A 19,311-nucleotide genomic window follows, 5' to 3' on the forward strand; every position below is an offset into this window, starting at 1 on the left:
GATGCTGTAAATCCAGAATAACACACTACATGCTGGTCAGCAGCACCAGTGGAGAAGAGTAAAGAGTCGATGTTTCGGGCCGACACCCTTCATGTTTATTCCTTTCCATAGATGCTGCCTGACCTGCTGAGTTCCTCTAGCATTTTCTTTCCTCAGCTGTACTGCAGCTGAAATTATGCCTTTGTTACCTCTAGCCTTAATACTCTGGTAAGTTTCTTGTGATTGTTCAAATGCTTGCTATCTGGAGTCAAAGAGAGAAACAGCACGCAAACATGCCCAGCCACCACAGAGTCTGTACACCTATTGACACCTATCAATGTCCTTTTTTGCATTAAGTCTTGTTCATTCAAAACCTCAGTGGTTGTCAACGGGACAACAAAAGGGTTGATCAGTGACTACAGGAGGAAGTACAGTGTAAGCACTTTGATTTACACCAACAGAGTAGAGGTCGATAGGGTTGAGAGCTTCAGGGTTTTAGGAGTGAACATCACCATACTTTCAAGGCCAACATGTACATAAATGGGTAAAAGCCAGTGGTAACGAGTGCAGGGAACCCTCAATATCAGAGGTTATGGACAGGTCATCTCACTATAGGACAGTATTAGAGAGAGTCTAGAGAAGATTAACTAGGATGTTGCCTGGGATGAAGCATTCCTTTTATGAGGAAAGACTGGAGAGGCTCAGTTTGTTCTTCACAGCGTGGAAAATGTTAAGAGTGGACATGATTAAAGTATACAAAATTCTATTTTTTATTTATTCAGAGATACAGCAATTTGGTCTGACAAGCCTGTGACCAATCAATCTACTAACCCATATGTCTTTGCAACGTGGGAGGAAAGTGGAACACCTGGAGGATACCCACATAGTCATGGGGAGAAGGTACAAACTCCTTTAGTTAGCGGCAGAATTCTGTTCCAGTTGCTGGGTCTGTAATAGTGCTACACTACTGTGCAGCCCTTTTATGAGGGACATATTGTAGATAGGGTGGATGGCAGGAAGTAGACAAAACAAGAGAACGTAGATTCAGTGGAAGGAGAAAGAGATTCAGACGATACCCCATATTGTCTTCACCCAGAGAATAATGAATACCTGAAATGCACTGAATCAGAATCGGGTTTATTATCAATTACATATAATCGTAAAATTCAAATATCAAAGCTCTCCATTTCTTTCTAGTCACCAGACCCAACCAGTTCGCCTCCACCACAGCACTCCTTCGTCTGGTGGAATTTGTCCTCACTCTTTATAATTTCTCCTTGAGCTCCTCACACTTCCTACAAACAAAAAGGCACTCGCATGGGTGCCAGCTATGCCTGCCTGTTCGTCGGCTACGTGGAACAGTCTATGTTCCAAGCCTTCACCGGTATCGCTCCTCAACTTTTCCTACGCTACATCAACGACTGAGTTTGTGCTGCTTCCTGCACCCATACAGAACTTGATAACTTCATAAACTGTGCCTCTAACTTCTACTCTGCCCTCAAATTTACCTGGTCCATTTCTGACACCTCCTTCCCCTTTTGTTGATCTCTCTGTCTCTGTCTCTGGAGACAGCTTATCTATTGATGTCTATTATAAACCCGTGATTCTCACAGCTACCTAGACTATACCACTTCCCGCCCTGTCACTTGTAAAAATGCCATCCCCTTCTCTCAATTCCTCCATCTCCAGCTCATCTGCTCTCAGGATGAGGCATTCCATTCAAGAACTAAGGAGATGTTCTCCTTCTTCAAAGAAAGGACCTTCTCTTCCTCCACCATCACTGCACTCAATCGCATCTCTTCCATTTCATGCACATCTGCCCTCACCCCATCCTCCAGCCACCCCACAAGGGATAGGATTCCTCTTGTCCTCACCTACTACCCCACCAGCCTCTGCGTCCAACGAATAATTCTCCGTAGTTTCTGCCATCTTCAGCGGGATCACATCACCAAGCACATCCTTCCCTCCCCCCCACTTTCTGGTTTCCATAGGGATCACTCCCTACATAACTCTCTTATCCATTTGTTCCTCCCCACTGATCTCCCTCCTAGCACTTACCCTTGTAAGCGGAACAAGTGCCACACCAGCCCTAACCTCCTTCCTCACTACCATTTAGGATCGCAAACAGTCCTTCCAGATGAAGTGACACTCGGATGGGGTCATAGACTGTGTTCAGTGCTCCCAGTGTGGCTTCCTGTGTACCGGTAAGACCCGACATAGATTGGGAGACCACTTCGCTGAGTACCTATACTCCATCTGCCAGAAAAAGTGGGATCTCCCAGTGGCCACCCATTTTAATTCCACATCCCCTTCCGACATGTCAGTCCACGGCCTCCTCTCCTGTTGTGATGAGGCCACACTCAGGTTGGAGGAGCAACACCTTATATTATGTCTGGGTAGCCTCCAGCCTGATGGCCTCCCCCACTCTCCTTTACTATTCCCCGTTCCTGTTTCCCTCTCTCATCTTATCACCTCCGTCTGGTGTTCCTCCCCCTTTTCTTTCTTCCATATGTTTCTGTCCTCTCCTATCAGATTCCTCCTTCTCCAGCCCTGTATCTCTTTCACCAATCGACTTCCCATCTCTTTACTTCATCTTCCTCCCCTCCCAGTTTCACCTATCACCATGTGTTTCTCCCTCCCACCCCCCCACTTTCCTACTCTGACTCCTTATCCTTTCTTTCCAGTCCTGAAGAAGGGTGTCGGCCCAAAATGATGACGCTTTGCTCTTTTCCAAAGATGCTGCCTGGCCTGCTGAGTTGCTCCTGCATTTCGTGTGTGTTGCTTGGATTTCCAGCAACTGCAAATTTACCCTTGCTTATCATGAAATTTGTTGTTTTGCATTAGTACAGTACAATACATAAAAACATTAAGATGCTATAAGAAATGTAAAAAAATATATAACTAGTGCAAAAAGAGAGCAAAAAATGAGGTAGTGGTCATGAGTCCATGTTCAGTTCAGAGATCTGATGGTAGGGAGGAAGAAGCTGTTCCTTAAACATTGCCCAAGAAACTGGTTTAAGTTGGTTGCTGACTGCATTCAAGCAGTTTCTGAATGAGCACCTCACCTGAATTGCTTCAGTATACAAGGGTAAAGGCCAAATGCTGGGAGATGGGATTAGTGTGAATAGATACCCTATAGTCGTCCGTGTCATACACTTATGGCCACTTTATTAGGTACCTCCTGTGTCTAATAAAGTGGCCACTGAGTGTATGTTTGTGGTCTTCTGCTCCTGTGGCCCATCCACTTCAAGGTTTGATATGTTGTACATTCAGAGGTGCTCTTCTGCACAAACGTGCATCTGTATCGTGTGGTTATTTGGTTACTGTTGCCTTCCTGTCAGCTTGAACCAGTCTGGCCATTCTCCTCTGACCTCTCCCATTAACAAGGCATTTTCACCCACAAGATCTGCTCACCAGATCTTTTTTTTTTGTTTTTTGCACCATTCTCTGTAAACTCTGGAGACTGTCTGGCACCAACAATCATTCCACCATCAAAGTCACTTAGATCATATTTCTTCCCCATTCTGATGTTTGGTCTGATCAACAACTGAACTTCTTGACCACGTCTGCATGCTTTTATCATTAAGTTACTGCCACCTGATTACCTGATTAGATATCTGCATTAACCAACAGGTGTACCTAACAAGAGGCGATTCTTTGAGACACAGCTGAGAGGGAAGAGCAGTGTAGGATTGACATCATGCTGATTATCAGGGTGGATTGGAGTCCTCCAGACTCTGATGTTCCCCCCTCTCGATTATTTCCACCTGTGTCTCGCTTTAGTTGTCAGTGCACCTGTACCTTGTTTTATTTCTCTCAGTTCCCTTTGTTGTGTTTGTCTGTGTCAGTCTTAAGTTTACTTACCCTGTATGTGGTGATTCTTGAGCTCCCTACAAATCAGTCCTCAAGTTCAACTCTATTCTTGTCTCTGGTCTCCTCTGCACTCGGATCTATCTGATCTAAATCTCTCCTGATAGTTCACAGATTAAGGATACTGAATTTAGCCATAATGATCCTGGTCTAAGCCAGTCTGGCAACATCCCTTGTTGCAGTTGACTTGTGTTAATGGAGTCCTACCTCTCCACTACAGGATATTCACATATCTTAATGTTTTCCACCCTAAAAGCAGTAAAACATGTTAGGGATACATTCCTGTATTGCAACTCATATACTATGATCCTGTTTTCTGCCATCATTGAGTTTTAATATCATAATAAGAAATAGTCTCTGGAGAGAGCAACGGTTAGTATTGTAAATGCAAATTAGATACCTTGCAGGCTGTGTATAAGTAATAGTAATTAAAGACAGGATGAGTGTTACGCATTGCATGATGACAGGAACTTGTGATTCCTAAATATTTCCACCTAATGTTCTGCATCTTTACATAGTCTTTATCAAGTAGTCTGATGTAGTAATTACATTTAAGTTAGTTATTTACTCTTAGCTGTGAAACACACAATATACAAGAATGATTCTGGGAATGAAAGGCTTCCTAACGAGGACTCATTGATAGCTGTGGGCCTTTACTCACTGGAATTCAGAAGAATGGGGAGTGGGTATCTTAACGAGAATGTTCAAAGGCCTTGATAGAGTGGATGTGGAAAAGATGTTTCTTGTGCTGGGGAAGTCTAAGACCAGAGGGCACAGCCTCAAAATAGAGGGACATCCACTTAGAATGGAGGTGAGGAGGAATTTCTTTAGCCAGAGGGTGGTGAATCAGTGGAATTAATTGCCACAGACAGCTGTGGAGGACAGGTAATTCGGCATATTTAAGGCAGAGGTTGACAGTTTCATAATTAGTGCATGAAGAGTTATGGGGAGAAGGCAGGAGATTGGGGCTGAGGGGAAAGAATCAGCCATGAACAAATGGCAGAGCAGACTTGATGGGCCAAATGGCCTAATTCTACTCCTGCATCTTATGGTCTTATATAAAAAATGCATGTATTATGCTTGGAAATATATATTTTTAAATGCTTTATACATCTTACAAAGTCAATAATTTTTCATAAGTTTGTGCTCAGTTGGTCTGAAAGAGAACACTTCAGTTGCCTCCTAAAGCGACTGCAGTAGATGAGTGCCCTTGTGTGTGTCCTAAAACTAAAAGGAAGAAGGATGGAAAGGAGCTGTGCAGAGAAAAATAAGGTCAATAAATATGCTTGTTCACTTGTTGTGGTATCATTGTTTCCGATTATGCAAGACTTATTGCTTCCCATGGGCAATGAGTTGTTACCCAGTATACTTGGATCACAGAATTTGGTCGCAAGGCACATAAAATGGGGAATTGTTTCCACGAGTGTACCCAGTGCATGCATGCATATGTGGTATGATTACTGGCAGATGCCTTACTGGTGCAACTGCTGATCACTAAAAGCATGAAGAGACATAGGTCATAGAAAAGTACAACACAGAAATAGGCCCTTTGGCCTATCTAGTCCGTGCTGAACAATTTCAACTGCCTATCCCTACTGACCTGCACAGGGACCATAGTTCTCCATACCCCTACCATCCATGTACCTACCCAGACTTCTCTTAAACATTGAAATCGAGCTTGCATGCACTGCTTACACTGGCAGCTTGTTCCATTCTCTCATGACCCTCTGAATGAAGAAGTTCCCCCTCATGTTTCCCTGAAACATTTCACCTTTCATCCATAACCCATGACCTCTAGTTGTCCCACCCAATGTCAGTGGAAATAGCCTGTTTGCATTTACCCTATCTAACCCCTCATAATTTTGTATAACTATCAAATCTCTCAATCTTCTACATTCCAAGAAATAAAGTCCTAACCTATTAAATCTTTCCTTATAACCTTGGTCCTCCAGTTCTGCCAATATTTGCATCTTTCCTGTAAGGTTGGTAGGGATCTTCATCCATTGATAATTTTTTACTGGTGCCGCCATTTTGGAATCTAAACTCAATGTTATTGCTGTGCCATAACCTTGCACAGGCCAATAACATTGAATAACAAGAATGCATAGATTGATTCATCTGCAGGAGGAACACTCCAGCTCCCTTTCCTCCACTCTCAAAGCTCCCAACAGAGCTTTATTATTCACTTTCAGATAAATTGCTGATTGTAGCAACTGGCACAGGGTGACTGGATTCTCTCCTCTCTGACTAACTAACCACAGTTCCATTGATTTGCAAGGTTTGCATTCCTCAAGAGAAGGTCTGCACAACATCGTAGGCTGGAGGGCCTGTATTGTGCTGTTGTTGTCCTCCATTCTTCTGCTGATATAGCTGTTGCTGCATTATTTGGTGTCATCCAGAATTCTGAATTTTCCCAATTTGCTAATGCTTGCAGAAGAAGGTGAAACATTGTGTCCTGACTTCAGATGTGTAGTCAAGGGGCACTTTCCTTGATTGAGGGAGTTAACAAGGAGCATACAGGGGATGGGTATTGTGATGGAAAAATAGATAAGTCACCTAACAATACAGGGACCTGGGTTCAAATCCCACCAAGGCAGCTGTGAACATAAATTCAGACAATAATATGGAATTTTGCGGGAAATAAAACACCAACTAGTCTCAGTTGTGATGACAAGGAAATACTACCAATTTATTAAAAGCTCAGCTCAAGTCTACCATTAATATCCTTAAAGACTGATGTAATCATTCTGACCTACCTGTGACTCCAAACACTCCATGTGGTTGCCTTCTAAATGCCCTCAAAGTGGCCAAGCAAACCTCTGCACCAATACTGCCCTAAGAAGGCTAGACACCATCAACAAGGGCATTTAGGGATGGTCAATAAATGGTGGATTTCCCCATTCCTGATCTTTTTGTTGCTGAGGGATCGATCTGCTGCTGGAGAAGGGAGTCTGTCTTTTGATCACTAGTGGGATCACTTGCTGCCAGAGAGGGAAAAGCCTGTCACAATGCCCAGAGAATGTTGCCCGGGCTTTCTGTGTTTTAGATACGGACTTGGATTATAGACTTTTTCTCAGTCTTTTTTTTTGTATTCTGTATTCTCGATCTTTCTCAATTTTTTTTTGTGTGAGGGCTGAGGTATTTGGGAGGTGTTCGATGTGCCTGTTCTGTTTTTGTTTGTTCTTTGTATGGGGAGGAGGGCTTTGGGGGCTGATGATTGTGCTGCTGTTCTTTTCTTTCTTGGTTTTGTGGCTATCTGGAGAAGAAGAATTTCAGAGTTGTATACTTTGATAATAAATATAAAACAGAAATAAGGCTGTTGAAATTGGGAGAAAAGAGAGTTAATAAAAGGGAAGACATTCAGGGATCATTTCTCTTTGGTATCTGGCATACTCATTCTCCTGTTTATTCTGTGGGGAATGATATGAGACATTTAAAGTTCAAGCTCAAGTTTAATTGTCATTCAACTGTACACATCTACACAGCTAAATGAAACAACATTCCTCAGGGAACAAGGTGAAAAACACAGTACATATAGTTACGTGACATAGCATACTGCACATAGAGTTACTGAATCAGTGCTTCATTCTTCATTGCTACCTCTTCCAGCCACAAAGTAGGGTTGGATTGCCATTGTGTATCACAGTAATCAAAATCTTCAACTTCAATGTACAGTATCAGGCTCCTTTAGGTTAGAGCTAGATGTATTTGTAATTCGCTGTTTGGTAAAGAAGGTCACTTCTTTCTGTTATAAGAGAGCTAATTGCATTTCATTCTCCCTTACCAGAAAGTAGCATACGCAGTTGTGTGCGTATGTCCTTGTGAGGATTGTAGGCTTCCTCGTGAGCCAAGTGCCATAAATTTCATGCATCACTGATATCAGACTTTCATGCAATACACAAAATGTGGGAGGAACTCAGCAGGTCAGGCAGCATCTATGGAAATTAATAAACAGTTGACGTTTCAGGCCGAGATCCTTCTTCAGGACTGAAAAGAAAGGAGGAAGACCCCAGAATAGAAAGGTGAGGGGAGGGGAAGGAGGCTAGCTGGAAGGTGATTGGGGAAGCCATGTGGGTCGGAAAGATAAAGGGCTAAAGAAGAATGAATCTGTTAGGAGAAGGAAGTGGGCCATAGAAAAACAAAATGGTGGGAAAGACAAACTCCCAGGAAGGACAGGTGACTGTGGTAGTGGGTCTGGGTGACTACCAAAGAGTCGAGGGCAGCAGAGATGAAGGGTGGCAGAGAAAGAGGGTTTCACTGAACTCCTATCAAAGAGAAGATTTGAACTTTTTCAGGGTAGGCATCCCTTGAAGAGACTTCATAGTGGAGCAGCAAATCATAAACACAAGGAAATCTGAAGATGCTGGAAAGCACTCTCTTGGCATCCACAAGAGGTGGAACCATTAGCAGCAAGTCCTGTAGCCTAAAGCCCAGTTTCTTGGTCTTCATTCTGCAGCAGTATGATGTTCCCTCTGCATTTAATGCTTTGTCACAAATCAAATGACGTCTAACCATGAACGAGAAGGTTGAAATAAACTGAAACATACAAGGGTTCTGGACAAGACACTCCAGGCTGCAGACCAATTCAGAGTTCCTCAGTACAGCTCCAGCCACAGCCATTCACCTAGCCAGTAGTCCAGACCTGCGGGGTTCCTGACTCTGCTCACGGCTCAGAACAAAGGCTATTGATATTTCACTACTTCCCAGCATAAGCAAAGAGTAATGCAAATGGAAATGGGGCCTATGATAACCAAGATATCTCATTTTTCTGCATTTGGCCATATTGCTCTAAACCTTTCTTACTCATGGCAAAGCAGTTTCACTGGACACCATAGGGGAATACTCACGAGTAATGCTCATAGTTATAAACACTCAGTAACACACAGTAAGCCATACAATTTAATGGATCCCTGAATGAGTCATTGGATAGATTTAGAACATCAAACTGTACAGCACAGGAACAGTCGGTGTCAACCATGATGCTAATCTAAACTGATCCCATCTGCCTGTACAAGGTCCATATTCCCTGCCTGTTCATATGCCTGCCAGGGAAGAGATTATCATATATGATAGCACCTTCTATGGCAGAGCATTCCAGACACTATCACTCCCTCTGTAAAGAAAAACATCTTGACTTGAAAATCACCTTAAACCTTCTCCCTCTCACCTTAAGCCTGTGCCTTCCAGTATTTAATATTGCTGAGTGAGGGATTAATAAATGTAAAAGTTTTGTGGCCAGCTGGAACAGACCTTTGGGATGCAGCCATTCAGCAACCTGGAAGAGCCCCATTGTTATGAGAGGAGCTGTTGTGAAGATTCATGATGTGTAGTAGATTCTTGATACCAAGTCACTGAAGAGCAGGGCTTAGAGGAAGGAGAGAGAAGCCAGCCCTTGCCATCAGTGTCAGCATTACTGCTGGGTTAAACTGACAGTACTCTATGTTGTCCACACATACAGCTAATGTCGAAATTCAGAAATTATTGCCAGTAATATCCCGTCACAGAATTAATGCAGAAATCACTCCTTTGCCATGAACAAACTATTTATATACTGCTCTTGCTTGAGGACCAATTAAAAAACTTGTCTTGATTAAGCAGGAGTAATTGAGATTTTAATAGTGCAGTTAGGCACAATTATTGCTGAACATCTCACTAGCTCATAAAAATTAATTTTACATATGTGCAGGCTTGCTCCATTAGAAGGAAATAAAGATGTTGCAGATTTAATAATAAAAAAAGACTTAGAATTTCGTTAGCTCTATTTCCCCCTTAATCTTGTCTGTATATATCCCATGTTTGTCTTTCTGTGGTGATTGATATTTTCTGCTTTACCTTCTGTTAGAATTTAATAGCACAATGGTATGAATGGTCTCCTAACTCCCTGTCCAGTTTATAACACGATCAGCTCCTCTGGAAGCCTGCCTATTCCATATTAGCACAGAGGAAGAGTGCTAAATCTTAGATAGCCCTTTTAGAACATAGAACATAACAGCACATCACAGGCCCTTTCGTCCACAATGTGCCGGCCCTTTAACCTACTCTAAAATCTATCCAACTCATCCCTCCTCCATGGCCATCATCCTTGTGCCTATTTAGAAGTTTGTTAAATATCCCTTATGCAAGTGTATTTTTAAATTTATATGTTGAGATACTGCATGGAATAGGCCTTTCCAGCCCTTTGAGCCACGTTGCTCAGCAATCCCCCAATTTAATCCTTGTCTAATCATGGGACGTTTACAATGACCAATTAATCTACCAACCGGTACGTCTTTGGACTGTGGGAGGAAACTGGGGCACCCGCAGCTGGTGATGTGGGCATGGGTGTAGCTGATCTATGCTGAGGACGGGGCCTAGCCTCCTCCAGGGAAAAACATCACCAACTCTCAGAATCTGCTGGAGGCTAGATTGTACAAAACTCTTTCAAATATAGAGTTTCAGAGCCAAGATGGCAGCAGGCTGAGCTCATACAGTAGAAGTCTGAGCTGGCCTAGTTGTTGACTACTGGAAGCTGAGACTCCAGCCTGCAAAGAGCCCAGTGTGACTGCTCAGTTTATTGATAATTATTATTTTAGTTAGTGATACAGCATGGCGACCGACCACTCCAGCCTGAAGAGCCTTTGCTTCTCGATTGCACCTATTGACCAATTAACCTGCTAACCTGTACGCCTTGGGAACGTGGGAGGAAACGGGAACAAGGTACCAGCGCGGGTTAAACCCAGGTCACTGGTGCTGTAAAGCATCACACTGACCGCCACGCTACCATGCCGCCCTGTATAGAACTGGCACTACTTCCACGCTCAAAAGGTTGGTCTCTAGGCTCTTTGCAAAGCCATTTTCAAGGCTGGAGCTGGGTCATGCTACCATTGCATAGAGAGAGGCTTCTGCCACAAGTAGACTGGCGAGGACAAATGAGGTAGGCTGATCTCTTATATTGGTTCACTCACTCGCTGCCACTCACATATACTACCGTGAGGTTCGTTTTCTTACAGGCAGTTTAGTACTTGTTTCAAGTATTGCTCAACATGAAGTATTGCCGACTCATCGTCCGAGAGTGTATAGTCATTGTTGGTTAGGAGAATTCCTTGCCTGGATTAATTATCCAGCAATATGAGTTGAACCCACTGTGACAGCTGGGGAATTAAAATTTAATTTGCACAGGAATAAAGACCAATCATGCTTACTCAGAAGCTATTGTTTAACCTTGTTTATCTCAATGCACTGTGTAATGCTTTGCTCTGTACGAGCAGTATGAAAGACAAACCTTTCACTCGATCTCGGTACTTGTGACAACGATAACCCAATTCCAGCCACAATTATGAAAACCTATGTGTTTCTCTAATGGAATCATAGAAACATGTCATGTGAAAACGGGTCACTTGTTCCCTGCCGGTCATCAACACTCATTTACTCTAGACCTGGGGTTCCCAGCCTTTGTTACGCCATTGACCAATCCCATTAAGCAAGGGGTCTGTGGACCCCCAGGTTGGGAACCCCTGCTCTAGACCTCCACAAATTCCATTTTTGTTTTCAATATGTACCTATAGAGTAGCAGTTAACGCATCATTCTACAGTGCCAGAAATCCGGGTTCAGTTCCCACTGCTGTCTGTAAGGAGTTTGTACGTGACCACGTGGCTTTTCTCCGTGTGTGCTGGTTTCCACCTATATTCCAAAGGGGTTAGTAATATACACAAAGGGCTGAATGGTCTCAGTCCAAAACGTTGACTGTATTCTTTTCCATAGATGCTGCCTGGCCTGCTGAGTTCCTCCAGCATTTTGTGTGTGTTGGTTGGGTCTCCGGCATCTGCAGATTTTCTCTCATTTGTAAGGGGTTAGTAGGTTCTTTGGTCACATGAGTGTAATTGGGCAACATAGCCTCATTGAACCAGAAGGTCATGTTAGCATGCTGCATCATTAAATAACTAAAATTCAATTATTCCTGCCTCTCCCCCCACCCCCGATTCTCCCACTCACCACCACACTAGGGATCTTTCACTGTGACCATTTACCATACCAACCGAGCCAAAGAACTGCAGCGTGGTTGAACTCAGCTGGGGCCTGCCCTCCCACGTTCAGTCAGTGGAATGACAAGCTGGATTATGTGCTTCTGTACACTGCTGGGGGACCGTACCATCGATTGCTGGACATTGTCATTCAGGGTCTCGGAATATTCATGTGTATTTTTTTCAAGGGCATATGCTTCTTTGCTTGATATTTTGAATGATGTTACTTGCTATTTTTGAATGTTTGCTTGCTATGTTTTGCACCTTGGCCCTTGAAGAGCGCTGTCTTGTTCAGCTGTATCTACGTATGGTTCAAGTTATAATTAAACTTGATTTGATTTGCTATTTGGGATGTGGTGGGGAATCCAGAGGGTGGTGACAGGGAAAACATGCAGACTCCACCCAGACAACACTGGAGATCAGGATTGAAGCTGGGGCAATAGAACCATTAGTGAAGCAACAGTTGCACCCACTGAGCCACTGTCCGCAGGAAAGAAGTCTCCCATTTTTACCTGGTCTGCCTCCGTGTGACTGCAGACCTACTTATGGCTTTCTCCTAATGTCTCTCCATTCGGTACAATAAGTAGTGGCCTAGCTGATGATGACTGGATGTGCTGGTATTGGAGAGGGTCCAGAAGAGGTTAACAAGAATGATCCTGGGAACGAAAGGATTAATCAATGAGGAGTGTTTGATGGCTCTGGGCTTGTAGTTGCTGGAGTTAAGAAGAATGAAGGGGCATCTTATTGAAACCTATCAAATATCGAAAGGCCTAGATAGAATGGATATGGAGAGAATGGTTCCTATAGTATGGAAGTCCAGGACCAGAGGGCACAGTCTCAGAATAGAAGGGCGTCCCTTTAGAACAGAAATGATGAGGAATTTCTTTAGCCAGAGTGTGATGAGTCTGTGGAATTCATTGTCACAGACAGCTGTGGTAGCCAAATCAATGGGTGTATTTAAAATGAAGATTGTTAGGCTCTTGAGTAGTAAGGGTGACAATGGTTACAGGGGAGAAGGTAAGGGAATAGGGTTGAGAAGGAAAGTAAATCAACCATGCTTGAATGGAGGAGCAGATTCAATGGGCCGAATAGCCTAATTCTTTTCCTATGTGTTGTGGTCTTATGGAAATCTATGAGGATGTTGCCCAAGTATTATAAGATGATTGTTTTCCTTAGAACAAAGGAGACTGGAGAAGATTTAATTAAGGTGCATAATTTTATGAGAGTCTAGGCATGGAAACAACACACAGGGAGGTCAGTAAACAGGGTATACATTGAGTGCAGGGATTCCAGGGGAATTGATGAATGGGAAGGATCGGTAGCTCAGTATCTCAATGAATGATGGATACAGAATCCCTCACCACAATTTCAAACATTACAGGACAAGAGAATGGATAAGGATTAAGCTGAAGTCCATGTTTAGTTCACACAGTACACAATGGTTTCCTATGTGTTAAGTTCTGGAGGAAGGCACAGTAACCTAGTGGCTAGCATGATGCTAATACAGTGCCAGTGACCCCAGTTCAATTCTGCCATTGCCTGAAAGGGGTTTGTACGTTCTTCCCCTGACTGCATGAGTTTCCTCCAGGTGCTCTGGACTCCTTGCATGTTCGAAAGATATCGGTTAGTAGGTTAATTGATCATGTGGGTGTAATTAGGCTGTGCGGGCTTGTTAGGTCAGAAAAAACTGTTACTGTGCTGTATCTCTGAAAAAGTAAAATAATTGTCTGTGATTTACTTTGTGAACAAAAAAAGAGACCTTGTGCAGTAGTATTGTCCAGGTTAAGAAACACAAAAACATGGAAATTAAGAAATTAGAGTGCAAGCCTCTGATCCTATTCTTGTCAATCATCATGATCACAGCTGATCATCCAAATTTAGTACCCTTTCTCTTCTTCCCATATCCCCTGCTCCTGTAAGCCATTAATACTATATCTTAATTTCTCCTTGAAGATGTTTAATGATCTGGCCTCAGCTTCCTTCTGTGCTAGAGAATTTCACAGGTTCATCAGTCATTGGGAGAATAAATTTTTACACATCTCAATACTAAATGGCTTACCTTGCAAACTTAGACTGTGACCCTTGGATTTCCTCACCTCTAGGAATATCTTTCCTGCATTTGGTCTCTCTAGTCCTGTCAAGATTTTATATGTTTCATTCTTCTAGTAACTATATGCCTTAATTGTCCTAGTCTCTCTTGAGACCTAAGTTGTGCAATCCTAGGATACAATTTGCTGTACTCCCACAGGGGTTCGCAATCTGGGGTCCATGGATCCCCTTGGTTAAAGGTAGGGGTCCAGGGCATTTAAAAGATTTTTAGAAAATATAGCGGGAACGTACTTTCTTAGATAAGAACAAAACAGCACTCTGTACTTCAGGAATGTCTCACCAAGATTCTGTACAATTGGAGAGAGACATCCCTGCTCTATACTTAATTCACACTAAGAAAGCCAACATACAATTCTACATTTAATTCCTGTGAGATTCCATCATCTACAGCTCTTTGTTGCCTTCACTTCCCAGTTCTGTCACTCTCTTTTCACTCTTCCTTTCTCCACCTGCCCATCATCCACTCATTCCAAGGACTTAGGATCAAGAATCAACTTTATTCTAATATTTCCTAATATTTCTGTGTATTAGGAAATTGCTGTGGTGTGTTGGTCAGGGTGTGACATGAAACATTCAACAATTGTAAAGAATAAAGTATGCTTAAGAGATTAAAGTATGGATATGGTGTATACTATCTGTGTAGATACAGAATAAAATGTGCATAAATACCAACACACATTTACAATGTAAACAGTATTATAAAGAGTGGTTTAAAGTGTTTACAGTGCATTGCAGTGACTGGGTAATAGACAGAGGGAAGTGATAGAGGCTGACTAGAATAGTTGATCAAATTAACTACCTGGAGAAAAACTTTCAAAATGGCATTAAGTCATTAAAAGTGATGTCTCCAAGAGACTATTGCCCCTTTTTAAAGTTGCCATTAGCCTCATAGTAACAGTCTTTACAGTTATTACTAACCTCTGAATGTTTAGCAAAAGGATTTTCTTTGTAAATTTGTTTTAAGTGCTACATACTCTCAGTGGCCACTTTCTTAGGTACCTCCTGTACCTAATAAGGTGGCCATAGCTGTGGAACCTGGTGTGGTCTTCTGCTGCTGTAGCCCATACACTTCAAGGTTCAACGTGTTGTGCCTCCAGAGATGGTCTTCTGCGCACCACTGTTGTAACATGAGGTTAGAAGTCCATAAGATGTAAGAGCAGAATTGGGCCATTTGGCCCATTGAGTCTGCTCCACCATTTTATCATGGCTGAATATTTCCCTCTCAGCCCCAGTCTCCTGCCTTCTTGCCATATCCCTTCATGCCCTGACTAATCAAGAATCTATCAACTCTTGCTTTAAATATATCCAATGGTTTGGCCTCCACAGCTGGCTGTAGCAACAAATTCCACAGATTCACCGCTCTCTGGCTAAAGAAATTCCTCCTCATCTCAGTTTAAATGGACGTCCTTCTCTGGTCTTGGAGAGTTTGTCCTGGTTTTTTTGAGTTACTGTCGCCTTCCTGTCAGCTTGAACCGGTCTGCCCATTCTCCCCGACCTCTCTCAGTAAAAAGGCATTTTCACTTTTCGAACTGCCACTCACTGGATTTTTTTTGTTTGTTATTTTTGGGCCATTCTTGGTAAACTCTGGGCTCTATTGTGTGTAGAAATCTCAGGAGATCAGCAGTTTCTGAGATACTCAGATCACCTCTTCTAGCACCAACAATCATCCTATGATCAAAGTCACTTAGATTACATTTCTTCCCTGTTCTGATGTTTGGCCACAACAGCTACTGACCATCAACACACACAAAATGTTGGTGGAACACAGCAGGCCAGGCAGCATCTATAGGAAGAAGCACTGTCAACGTTTCGGGCCGAGACCCTTCATCAAGACTAACTGAAAGAAAAGATAGTAAGAGATTTGAAAGTGGGAGGGGGAAGGGGGAAATCCAAAATTATAGAAGACAGGAGAGGGAGGGTGAAGCTAAGAGCTGGAAAGGTGATTGGGCAAAAGGGATACAGAGCTGGAGAAGGGAAAGGATCATGGGACGGGAGGCCTCAGGAGAAAGAAAAGGGGAGGGGAGCACCAGAGGGAGATGGAGAGCAGGCAACGAGTGATTGTGAGAGGGGCAGGGAGAGAAAGAGAGAAAAAAAGGGGAGGATAAATAAATAATCAGAGATGGGGTAAGAAGGGGAGGAGGAGCATTAACTGAAGTTAGAGAAATCAACATTCATGCCATCAGGTTGGAGGCTACCCAGACGGAATATCAGGTGTTGTTCCTCCAACCTGAGTGTGGCTTCATTTTGACAGTAGAGGAGGCCATGGATAGACGTATCAGAATGGGAATGGGACGTGGGATTAAAATGTGTGGCCACTGGGAGACCATGCTGACCATGTCATTGAGTTGCTGCCACATGATTGGCTGATTAGATATTTGCAATAACGAGCAGGTGTACCGATGTAGCTGATAAAGTGGCCATTGAGTGTCGGTTGGTTATAGCAAGCCAAAGGTTTAGGACAGTTGCTTGTGTAGTTGCTTATAGTGCTTGTGTAGTTGCTTATATTATTTGACTGAATGAAAAGTGAGTCACAGTACAATCTTCTACAATATGAGATTGGTTGCAGATAATCCCCAAAGTGTTATCTTTATAAAAGAAGCTTTCCAATGAACAATGAGGCTTAGTAAAATTTTGTAGTGCTGCAGTTTAAATCTACCTGAAACACAAAGATGGTGTTTATCTTGGTGTCAAAACTAATTTTCTAATCCACAGGAGACGCTCAGATTCTGGGCAAACGACGTATTGCAGTCTTGAGATTCATTGGATAATAAACATGCCAGCATGTGACAAAAAGACAAAATCTAAGATTTTGTTTTCAAGCCATCAAAGCAAAATAAATGGAGCCGTAATTGTAAATGCAAAGGATGCACCAGAATAGGGATGAAGAGATGAATGAGACAGCAGTGAGTAATCAAATAGATTTGCTTTCACATGAAAAGGGTCACTAATAAAACTTAAGTGTCAGCCTTGACTGAGTTGTAGTTCATTCCATTTTAAGTTGGAAGTTCATTGTCCCACTCCAGATGTACACCCCGTTGACACTTTATAACCTGTAGAGATGTACACCTCTACACCAGCTCATAAATACAAATGTCTAATCAGCCAATCAGGTGGCAGCAACTCAATGCATAAAAGCATGTAGACATGGTCAAGAAGTTTAGTTGTTGTTTCGACTGATCATCAGAATGAGGAGCAATGTGATCTAATTGACATTGACAATGGTATAATTGTTGATGCCAGATGGGGTGGTTTGAGTATCTCAGAAACTCCTGATCTCTTGGGATTTTCATGCATAACATTTTTTAGAGTTTACAGAGAATGGGGTAATAAACAAAAAAAAAAACACGCAGTGAGTGGCAGTTCTGTGGGCAAAAATGCCTTGTTATTGAGAGAGGTTAGAGGGGAATGGCCAGACTGGTTCAAGCTGACAGGAAGGCGACAGTAACTCTAATAACCACACATTACACCAGCAATGTGCTGAAGAACATCCCTGTACACACATGTTGAACCTTGAAGTGGATGGGCTACAGCAGCAGAAGCCCATGAACATACACTCATTGCTTACCTAATGAAGTGGGCACTGGGTGTATGAGCACGTAATGTAGGTCTGTGCAGTACTGAGAGCATGCTTTAGTGTTGGAAATTTTGACGTTCAGTTCAGACGTCAATTCTCCACCCTCAGCAAGCGATAGAAAATCTCATGGCACTAATCAGAGGTGTCGGTTTAGTCCTGGCTGATTTTTATTCTTAAACCTACACTAAAGCAAAACAGATTATCTGGCCTTTTATTGCATTTCTCTCCACAGGACTTGACTCTGTGCAAAACTGGCCGTAGCATTTGTCTCTGTGACAACAAAAACACTACAGAATTGCTTCAGCAGATATACTGAGGCTGTGAATGTGTTTACTTCTTTTCCTCCTTTGCTTTCTCTCAATTTCCCCTCTTCTGTTATCATAATTTACCAAGGTAGATACTAAAAAAGAATAGGATAGATTCTAAGTGTAGGTAACATTTTGAAGCTCCTATTTTGAAAGTTCATTTGATGTTCCTACCTCAGGTTATAAATCTAATGAAATTGAAATAGAGCTTTTCAAACATTGCTTTTGTTATGCCATCTGTGGTTGGAAATTTATAGTAGTGCGATCACTCAGATCAAGTATGATGTTCTCCTGAGGGGGTGTCTATGGTGGCAGAGGCCGAAGCAAGTACCATATAGTCTGCTTGTGACTAGGGGCTTCTAGGCTTCACAATCCTGCCCATTTCGCCACTTGCTGATCGCCACAAGACTTAATCCAGGATGTTAGGGTGGATTCCCTTAATAGAGAATGCCAGTGTGTTTAAATGTGGGGAGTCTGATGCACAGGCAGCCACCGCTCTGTCCTTGGCAGAACAGGGTCTGGATCCAATGACATAGATTGCAAGGTGACTGGGGACCCTTCACTACTGTAGCCTTCCTCTGCCTTAACTGCCATTGTGATTGTCACCATCTTCCACCAGCTCCACCATTGTGGCAAACACGAGGAAATCTGCAGATGCTGGAAATTCCAGCAACACACACAAAATGCTGGTGGAACACAGCAGGCCAGGCAGCATCTATAGGGAGAAGCACTGTCGACGTTTTGGGCCGAGACCCTTCGTCAGGATTGTCACCATTGTGGTCTTGGTCGAATTGAACTTTGTCTGGAACCTCCCCCTTGACATTACGTAGCTCCTGGTGGGGTCACCTATGGCAGTAACAGATGGCGAAACTCCAGGCAACATTGCTCTTGGGATCCCAGAACCTCACATGCCTCTCCAGCATGACAAGGTGACAATCCTCGGAGAAGGGAAATTGAAAGATATCTCATTCAAATACTGTGAGCTTTAAAGAGGATTGGTTGCAACATTACAAAAGCTACAAATGCATTTGGGATTATCTCATACAAGAACATTTCAAAGTTCAAAGTAAATTTATTATCAAAGTACATAAATGTCACCATGTACTGCCCTGCAATTCATTTTCTTGCGGGTATTCACATAACAAAGAAATACAATAGAATTAAAAAGAAATTACACACCAACAAAAACTAACAAACAGCCAGTGGTGTGAAAGATGACTAACTGCAAATACAAAAAAAAACAGATAGATAGATAAATAATACAAGTTGTGGAGTCTTTGAGGGTGAGTCTGTAGGTTGTGGAATCAGTTCATTGATGAGGTGAGTGAAATTATCCATGCTGATTCAGGAGTCTGATGGTTGAAGGGTAATAACATTTGATCATCTTACTAGTAATGCACTCATGCTCCTTGACGTAAGATAGCAGCTTTGCACCTTTTTTGTAGAACTATTACAATTCTTACTTCTGTTACA

General features: G+C 42.7%; 1 protein-coding gene across 3 annotated transcripts in view; it reads left to right on the top strand.

The window, feature by feature from the left end:
* Positions 1-19,311, top strand: part of xylb (xylulokinase homolog (H. influenzae)) — a 318,901-nt gene that overhangs the window by 263,605 nt on the left and 35,985 nt on the right. The window lies entirely within an intron of this gene.

The sequence above is a fragment of the Hemitrygon akajei genome, chromosome 8 (genome assembly GCF_048418815.1).
Source record: "Hemitrygon akajei chromosome 8, sHemAka1.3, whole genome shotgun sequence".
Taxonomy (NCBI): Eukaryota; Metazoa; Chordata; class Chondrichthyes; order Myliobatiformes; family Dasyatidae; genus Hemitrygon; species Hemitrygon akajei.